The 9,623-nt window shown below is 36.8% G+C and overlaps 3 non-coding genes across 3 annotated transcripts; 2 read left to right on the top strand and 1 right to left on the bottom strand.

The window, feature by feature from the left end:
* Positions 1-4,419: 4,419 nt before the first annotated feature.
* Positions 4,420-4,491, top strand: TRNAC-GCA (transfer RNA cysteine (anticodon GCA)). Its single transcript has one exon. It is a non-coding gene; the product is annotated as a tRNA-Cys (tRNA).
* A 3,566-nt stretch (positions 4,492-8,057) lies between these two features.
* TRNAD-GUC (transfer RNA aspartic acid (anticodon GUC)) lies at positions 8,058-8,131 on the bottom strand. The gene has a single exon. It is a non-coding gene; the product is annotated as a tRNA-Asp (tRNA).
* Positions 8,132-9,527: 1,396 nt separating this feature from the next.
* On the top strand, positions 9,528-9,599 carry TRNAT-GGU (transfer RNA threonine (anticodon GGU)). The gene has a single exon. It is a non-coding gene; the product is annotated as a tRNA-Thr (tRNA).
* Positions 9,600-9,623: the final 24 nt, after the last annotated feature.

The following is a 9,623-nucleotide window of genomic DNA, read 5'->3' as shown; positions in this document are numbered from 1 at the left end:
AAGAAAAATTCGGATTCATTCCGATCAAGCTTCCTTCCTATGAATCTGGAAGTTCTTCTCAGATACAAGGAAATGATTCAGTTCCAGAGCCAAAGACCGTAGTTCTCGAACGAGTAATCGAAAAGATTCGGGAGCATCCTCCGGGTTAGGTATTGTTCCTCCAATAATCATAGTACCAAGTACTTCCTGGCGAGCTCTAATATGATCGGATTTATAAGTAAGCATCTCTTGTAAAATATGCGCAACACCAAATCCCTCTAGAGCCCAAACTTCCATTTCTCCTACTCGTTGTCCCCCTTGCTTGGCCCTCCCTCTAAGGGGTTGTTGTGTAACAAGTGCATAATGTCCACTGGAGCGCCCATGGATTTTATCATCAACTTGATGAATTAATTTCAGGATATAGGGTTTTCCTATTATAACAGGTTGTTCAAAAGGATCTCCTGTTCTTCCATCAAATATTCTGCTTTTTCCTGGATACTCGGGTTCAAAGACCCATGGATTTGCTGTTTGCTTTCTGGCTTCATATAATTCAGAAAACACTAATTTTCTCGAAGCTTCTTGCTCATATCTTTCATCAAAGGGTGCTATTCTATAATGTCTGTCCAGCAAGTTCCCCGCTAACCCGAGAGAGCATTCAAATATCTGTCCCACATTCATTCGCGAAGGTACTCCTAATGGGTTGAAGACCATATCCACTGGTGTTCCATCTTGCAAATAAGGCATATCTTGTCTAGGCAAAATTTTCGAAATGATACCTTTATTCCCATGCCTTCCAGCTACTTTATCACCTACTTTGATTTCACGTTTCTGTGAAATATATACACGAATAATTTCTGGATTATAACTGGACTTTTTTTTTTCTGGATCCATCTCACATCAATAACCCGGCCCCTTCCCCCTATAGGTAATTTTAGACAAGTTTCCTTTGCAGTGGATACCTGAATGCCAAGTATGGCTCGTAATAATCTATCTTCTGGAGCATACGATGATTCTTTCGCCGCCTGAGGCGTTAATTTACCTACTAAAATATCACCTGTTTCTACCCAAGATCCCAGCATCACAATTCCGTTTCTGTCTAAATTGCGGAGTAAATGAGCTTCCAAATGGGGTATTTCCCTAGTGATTCTTTCAGGACCTTGGCTTGTCACATGAGTCTGAATTTCATATTTCCGGATGTGAAAAGAAGTATAAATATCGGCATATACCAAACGCTCACTAATGAGTACCGCGTCTTCAAAATTGTAGCCTTCCCATGGCATATAAGCTACTAATACATTTTTTCCCAAAGCGAGTTCACCGCCAACAGTAGCCGCACCACCCGCTAAAATTTGTCCCTTTTTAATGCATTTACCCCGCGTAGCCTGAGGTTTTTGATGCATACAAGTGTTTTTGTTGGAACGTTGATACATAACTAATGGAATGCTTATAGTGTCTCCATTACCTGATAAAATGATCTTGTCAGTATCGGTATAAATAATCTTTCCCTCGCATTCGGCTATAGCAGAAACCCCCGAATCTAGAGCCGCTTGGCGTTCCAACCCAGTTCCAACAATACACTTCTCGGACCGAGAAAGCGGAACTGCTTGGCGCTGCATATTAGAACTCATTAAAGCCCGATTCGCATCATTATGCTCAATAAAAGGAATGAGGGAAGCTCCAATAGAAAAATATTGGAAGGGAAAAATGCTTCGAAGATGAATCTGTTCCCATGCAATAGTCAGGAATTCTTGACGGTATCGAACTGGAACAACCTGTTCTTCTTGAATATCCTGGTTCAAGGCCAAAGAATTTCCTGTCGCTACCATATAGTATTCATCTATACTTGGTGCTAAATAAACCACCAGTACCTCTTTAGATCTCTCAGATATCTCATAAAATGGACTCTCTATAGACCCCCAATAACCAATCCTCGCATGAATAGCTAAGGACCCAATAAGTCCAACATTGATCCCTTCGGACGTGTCAATTGGACAAATACGTCCATAATGACTAGGGTGGATATCCCGTATCCGAAAACTAGCAGTTCGACCAGTTAATCCTCCAGGACCCAAATAACTCAATTTTCGCCCATGAACTATTTGTGTCAATGGATTCGTTCGATCCAAAACTTGAGATAAAGGGTGTAATCCAAAAAAGGATTCATAAGTAGTTGTTAATGGAGTTGAAGTTACCAAATTCTGAGGAGTCGGTATTAATTTATACCTGATTGCTCCACATATAGTTCCTCGAACCACATTTTCTAAACGAACCAGAGCCAAACCCAATTGATCCTGTAACAGATCTGCTACAGAACGAATACGTTTATTTTTCAAGTGATTCATATCGTCAAGTGTGCCCCATTCCAAATTTCATTCCGATCAAATGATCCGCAGCAGCCAATATATCTCGTGGTAACAAAAATGTATTGTTCTGAGGTATATCAAGATTCAGTCTCCGGTTCATGTTTCGTCGACCAATCCTTCCTAATTCACATCTTTGTTGAAAAAATGTCTTTTGTAATTCCTTACATAAGGACTCCGAAAATACTGGATCCCCACCTACACACGCAAATTGTTGATAAAACTCCAAAATGGCATTTTCCCTTGACCCGATCTTTTTTTTTTCCTTTTCATTCAGGAAAGACAAGAAAATTTCAGGGTAGCAAGCATTATCCAGAATTTCTCTTAGATTCGACCCCATAGCTGATAGTAGAACTAGAATAGATATTTTTTGTTTCCTACTCACGCGGGCCCATATTCTTGCTTTTCTATCAATCTCTAATTCTGACCTTCCTCCCCAATCTGATATTATTGTGCCGGTATAGACAGCAATTCCGTTATGGTCCAATTCTGAACGGTAATAAATACCGGGGCTTTGCAATATTTGATTGATCACAATCCTGTATATTCCATTTACTATAGAGGTTCCCAGGGAATTCATTAGAGGAATATTTCCAATAAATACGGTTTGCTCTTGCATATCTCTACCGGGTTTCCAAATTAATCCTGCGGGTACATATAATTCAGAAGAATACGTGAGTGATTCATACACAGCATCTCTCTCTTTTATCAAGGGTTCCACCAATTGATATGTTTCCACAAATAATTGAAATTCTATTTCTTGATCTGTATCTTCAATTTTTGGAAACTTATGAAGTTCTTCGGTCAAGCCCTGATCAATGAACCTACAAAATCCTTCAAATTGTATCTGACTAAATCCAGGTATTGTAGACATTCCCTCATTTTCATCCCGGAGCATCTTAATTAAGTTTCCCATTTATTGAAAAAATCCCATTATTGGTTAAGTCTTTATCGAACCATATAGATCGATCGAGCAATGATGGAATGTATATTCTTTTTACTGAATCACATGAAATTTTATCCAATTCCATAGACCTATGAAATTGGCATAGACGGAGGAATAAAGAGAGATAATTTTCGACGGATCCAAATGGAGATGGATTAATAAAACATTCCTTGAAACAAAATTCTGCCCCTTAGCTTAGACTGATGGAGTCTTGTATAGAATATACAAATGGATCCAATTTCTACCTGTTATTATGATATTACGATAAGATTGGGTATCAGAAATAAGATTGGGTATCAGAAATAAGATTGGGTACCAGAAATAGATTCATGATTTGATCCATTCTCTATGAATGAGATAAAGACAGAATAATCCGGAACAGTATCGAGTTGGTTTTTATTTTAGCACTTAACTTATTTCATTGATTCCACCATTGTTCAAAAAAGGATTCACAGAGAAGAGGGAGCTCTTGTTAGTGTTAGTAGAATTAGTAGAATACGATTGAAGTGCGTAAAGGGCATTGTATAAGTATATCCAGATATAGCTATCTAGTTATCTGCATATCCCCTCTTTTCGGGGTGCTATATGCGAATTTCCAATTTAGATTCAACTTATTCAATAGAAAAATATTCAATGCAAAATTCAAGCACGACAATTCCCTATAAGATAAGGTGGATAGGACTAGGTATGCGTGTAACAATTTATGTTCGAGGGTTTACATATACACATATATGTTGTTATAATTGAAATTGAAAACAATTGATACTGATTAGTCGTGTATCAACTTTTTTGTTTTCTTATGTTATTAATTTAATTATTAAGGTAAGGAAAGAAAACGTTAGATCAAAATCCAAGAACTGTTCATGAATTCACAGGAAATAATTAATGGCTCCAATTTACTCTGAATTTTGGACTCTGTGCCTAGAAATATCTTTTTTCTGTTTCAATATAAAAAAAAATATTATGTTTTGAAACACTATACAATCAAGAGAACCCTGGACCCAGGGATCCCTTTTGGAAAGGGATAAAGAAACCCGTTTTAAAAATCCAACTCAAACCAAAAAAAGGTTGAGTAACCCCCCCCCCCCAAAAAAAAAAAAAAAAGAAAGAGTTAGGTCTATTTTGGATCATTTTGGCGGCATGGCCGAGTGGTAAGGCGCGGGACTGCAAATCCCTTTCTCCCCAGTTCAAATCCGGGTGTCGCCTGATCAACAAAAGAAAAGCTTCGGAATACCTTATCCTTCTATGCTAATAGAACTCACATATGCTAATAGAACTCACAAAATTCTTGCCTGACAGAAGCATGACTAGGGTTGTAGATACTGTATTTTAAGAATACAGAGGTTCTATAAAAAAAAAAGACTTGAATTTTTATCATTTGGTTATGGTTAAAATCGGGTATCAATATGAAAAAAAACCGATTTATGACTGATTACTGGTTGGTTCGGGCTATTTCTTTGTATTTGATTTATCAATCGAATCGATAGTAAAACTGAAATTGTGAGATTCAGAACTACGAAAGTCAGATACCTAAAATCGGGGTAGCCGAAGGAAAGGGGGTTCGGTTCCTAAATGTAAATCCAATCCTTGCTTCTATTCTAGGATCTGAGGGAGATTATAGGAAGCACTATCAATACTTCCTAATTACCCTACCTTACTAGGGTGGTGCCCACTGACTGAGTCTTGAATTAAATTGGGTAGGTTGGTGGGGAATCAAATTGGGAGTTGCGGAAAGGGCTAAGGATAGTTTGTATTTTGTATCCAGACTCACGAGAATCCCTGAGTACTTACTCAGGTATCCAATCAATATTGGATTGGATGGGTAATCAACTCTTAACTATAACTATTATAGTTATAGAATAACTAACTATTCTATATCTATATTATAGAATATAGAATCTAATTTTCTAATAAAAGTTGAAAAATACTTCTCCGTTTTTTGTAACACCCTGCCAAGAACGTAATGGGGTGTCCCCCGATTGTTTCACAGAAAGAAACAGAGACAGTAAGACTTGGGGGGTAGATAGAGGTATGTGATAGATAGTTAAGATAGTTATCTTTTACATCTTTATGGTATATATATATATTCTATTTATATCCATTTTTTTTTCTTATGCTTATGAAAGCTAACAAAACAAACAATGGGTCTTACTATTCCTACATCTTTCATTAGTAACATTCCTTTAAGATCTCCAAGGGTAGTTGTATATCTTGCTTTTGCTTACTGCTTTCCGATTCGACCGGAGATCCTTGTAATTAGAGTATAGGAACTCTTGTATTCATTGGATTGGTTCATCAATAGCGTTAGAGCAAAATGCCATTTTGACTCTGCACCATTGATTCCACTATTATTAGTGATTAATAATGGAATAATTCCTTCATATTCATAGAGATCGGGGAGATAATTTACATGGATATAGTAAGTCTCGCTTGGGCTGCTTTAATGGTGGTCTTTACGTTTTCCCTTTCACTCGTAGTATGGGGAAGAAGTGGACTCTAGGGGTACTACTAATTAAGTTGAGTAATCAAATTGGATCAATGGTGCTTATGTTTAATGGACCGTTCCGCGAAGCGTTTTAAGATAATCCATTTCAAAAATTCTAGGGTAATCCAGTAATATATGAACAATGATCTTTCGATCAATATTTGAATGATTTGATTCTGATGTTGTTCGTATTTCGAAACTCAAAGGAATGCGCATGATAGGAAATTTTTTCCAGCCGAACTCTTCCTATTCCTAAATATAATATTCGATTTCGATGAACCCGCTCTTACCATAATTATGGATATTACAATGAGGAGCAACCAACCCCTATTTTTTTATTTGTTTTTCCCTCTTGACTGTTCAAAGAGGAAGTACTGCTACTATTACGTGGATACGTACTTTCTACTGGAGATGCCATAGACGTAGTGGTTGTTCAAAGGGGTACTACGCATAATAAGATCTTGCGTCGGGTGATCCGTGCTCACTTAAGTTTTATACTTCTAGGAATCCTATTTATGCTTTATTGACTCACCTCATGTCATGGCTCAAGCATGAAAAATGGGTGGTGTTTACTACTTATACTTATTTTTCAAATCCGAAGAAGTGACTATAGAACTCCGTGGGGTATCTGTTAACGGCCCAATCAATTACTTCATTTATATGGATAGATATTGTATCTAGTCTATATCAAACCCATCCATTTTTTGAATTTATACAATACAACTTTATACATGCAATACAATATTTTTACAATATAATAATAGATAGTGTGGTAGAAAGAACTATATGAACCTTTCTACTACACCATCTATTATACTGTTGATTCCAGTTCTCTAATTTCATTTAAGACTTGGAATTGGAATCCCTTTTATTTCGTCAATCATTGATAAGAGCTAATAAGTCAAGTTTAATTCTAATCATTTTGACTGACTGTTTTTACGTAGATGATAAGTAAAAAAGCAGTAGGAACTAAAATGAACAGCGCAGTCGCAATAAATGCGAGAATATTGACTTCCATAATCTCATCGTTTTTTTTTGCTTCGCAATAACTCGGGATCTAATCCCATAGAAAAAAAAAAATAAAAATAAAAAGATTTCTCCTGTAAATTCAATGGGTGCATCCTGATGGTTGATACTGAATCGGATCAATATTCAATATTATATTATGAATATGAATAACAATATCTGATCTATTAAATCGATTCATCGTCGAGAATTGAATAGTATAACATAGGAAGATCTTTTATCCATACCGAATCAAAAATGGGATTCCTGATCTAATCAAGAATCCCATTGAATTTCTCATCTTTTTTTTTTTCATTCTTTAGTTTCTAAAATCTATCATCTTCTTTATAAGAATCATCCGACGAGGTATCATCTGACCTGTGTTCTGTTGCCGGCCTTCCATTGGTAACAGACCTAAACAGTAGGAGTGAAATGGAAAGGGGGAGGAGTTAAGCTCGAAGCGAAGTTTTCGTAATGATCTAATCCTCCTGGAAGGCAGAGAAATGTGATAAAGGTATGGGTATGGGATGGGTCTCGATATAAAAAAAAAGATCTAATATTCCGACAAATTCTTTCTTTATTGATTTTTCTCCTTCTTCGATGAAACCCTAAAATAAAAATATATATTATATAAAGATAAAGAAAATAAAGAAAAAAAAAATGATTCATTCCCCCTGTGGAAAAGAAACAAAAGGGACGGATCATTGTTTGATCCTTTACTTTATATTAAAAGTAAGGACCCTCTTTTTCCTTGGATTGGGACTGAAAGCTAAATTCAGCATGCAATTTGAATAAGAATAAGATAGATAGATTGTTTTTAATTACTTTACTAATTGAGATTGCACAAAATCGTATCTCGAAAACACGAAAACAAAAGGGAGTAGGTTTAATAGTACTCTGCTGCCCGAGTAACTATGTTACTAAGTTAGTTAATTGTGTATCGTAGAATAAACGAGTACAATTTGTATATGTACTCCCTGGAAACGTATGGGTACTCTGTACCCTATTCCATTTCATGGATCAGAAGCAATTGAAAAAGTCAAACCAGTGGGTCTCTCTTGGAATCCCCAGTATGGCGATACCTACGACTACGTATGCCTCTCCCCCAGCAATCGGTACTAGTTCAAATAATTGAAATTCCCGTCTTTGTCCGATGAGAAATTCGAAACGAAAAACAAAATAAAAAAAAATTAAGGATCCCCGCAGGAAATTCAATCCTGTCCCGGGCCCCCTCCTCACAGAAAATGGGAAGATGAATTGATGGATTCATCGGATCCGAGGTCGGGACTGACGGGGCTCGAACCCGCAGCTTCCGCCTTGACAGGGCGGTGCTCTGACCGATTGAACTACAATCCCAGGGTGAGGTATACAGCATGCATATATGTATTCTTATGCTTTCATTCGTTTCGTTTCTATTTACGAGAAATATTCTCGTGTTGTAAAAGAAACACGACTGATATACTGATATCCACATGGATACGGACTAGAGTAAGAATGACACAGATTACTGGTAATCCTACTAATATATTGAGAATCTATTTTTCAATGGAAAAAGGACTCTTTTTTTCTTTACTACCTTTGCAACAAATTGGGAATCTAGATCTTTAGACAGATCAGAAGATGTGAGAAATTGGAAAGAAACAAGGGGTATTGTAGAAAAAATGGACCCTTTATCCCTATATATTTTATTCCCATATATCCTTAGAATACTTTTAGAATTTTAGAATATATGGGGCATTCTAAATATCTAAATAATGGGCATTTCTGGAGGACAAATTTGGTTATCATGGATCGGCGAATTAGTGGGCCGAGCTGGATTTGAACCAGCGTAGACATATCGCCAACGAATTTACAGTCCGTCCCCATTAACCGCTCGGGCATCGACCCAGGAAGAACAAATTCTGGGCTTATTGATAATCCATGATCAACTTCCTTTCGTAGTACCCTACCCCCAGGGGAAGTCGAATCCCCGCTGCCTCCTTGAAAGAGAGATGTCCTGAACCACTAGACGATAGGGGCATACCTGCCCGATCGCCATCATACTATGTTCATAGTATGAGCAGTTTTTTGGAATTGTCAATATAATGTAATGTATAATTATAATGGGATGACTAGATCCGAAAAATCTTTCCTGCTTCTACGATTCCATAGAATTTTTGATTTTAATTCATGAAATGAACCATCCCGTCCTATATCCTATATATATATAACGAAGTATGGGATCCCCTCAGGAAATGATTTGTTCGACAGACAGAAAAGGTAAGTCAAACCTTTCTTCCATTTTGACTCATCGACTCACTCATCGTTAAGATGGGATATAACCTATCTTTATCTCACACTAATACTAAGCCAGGAAATTAAAAAACGATAGAATGCTTTTTTTGATCGATTCAAAAAGATGATGTAGAACTGGTAAATCAGGGAAGGGATTCGCTGAAATATTTTGAATCGATGTCAGATTCGTACATGTATCAATCAAGTGAATCTCATCTGGATGGGTCAATAAAAGCAAAGCAATTAGTATAGGCCCGGCCCTGAAAGAATTCATTGCATTACCATTGCTATTTATCAAATATACAAAAGAAAATAATCATTTTTTTTTTCATAGAATCTCATAGGTATAGGTAAATCAAATTTCTTGTTCCTGAGTGAATCCCTATGCATACATGTATATATGTACATATAGTAAATATATGGATCATGTAGTAGACTCATAGCAGCGAGTGGCTTCTTCCTGAATTGAATAAAACGGGCCCTTTTAACTCAGTGGTAGAGTAACGCCATGGTAAGGCGTAAGTCATCGGTTCAAATCCGATAAGGGGCTTTTTTCATGAAGCTCCAGTTTGCA

The sequence above is a fragment of the Aristolochia californica genome, unplaced genomic scaffold (genome assembly GCF_029961685.1).
Source record: "Aristolochia californica isolate CCGP_79_NKW_82.1479 unplaced genomic scaffold, dmAriCali1.0.hap1 SCAF_326, whole genome shotgun sequence".
In the NCBI taxonomy this organism is placed as follows: Eukaryota; Viridiplantae; Streptophyta; class Magnoliopsida; order Piperales; family Aristolochiaceae; genus Aristolochia; species Aristolochia californica.
This window is presented reverse-complemented; position numbering and strand designations above follow the sequence as displayed.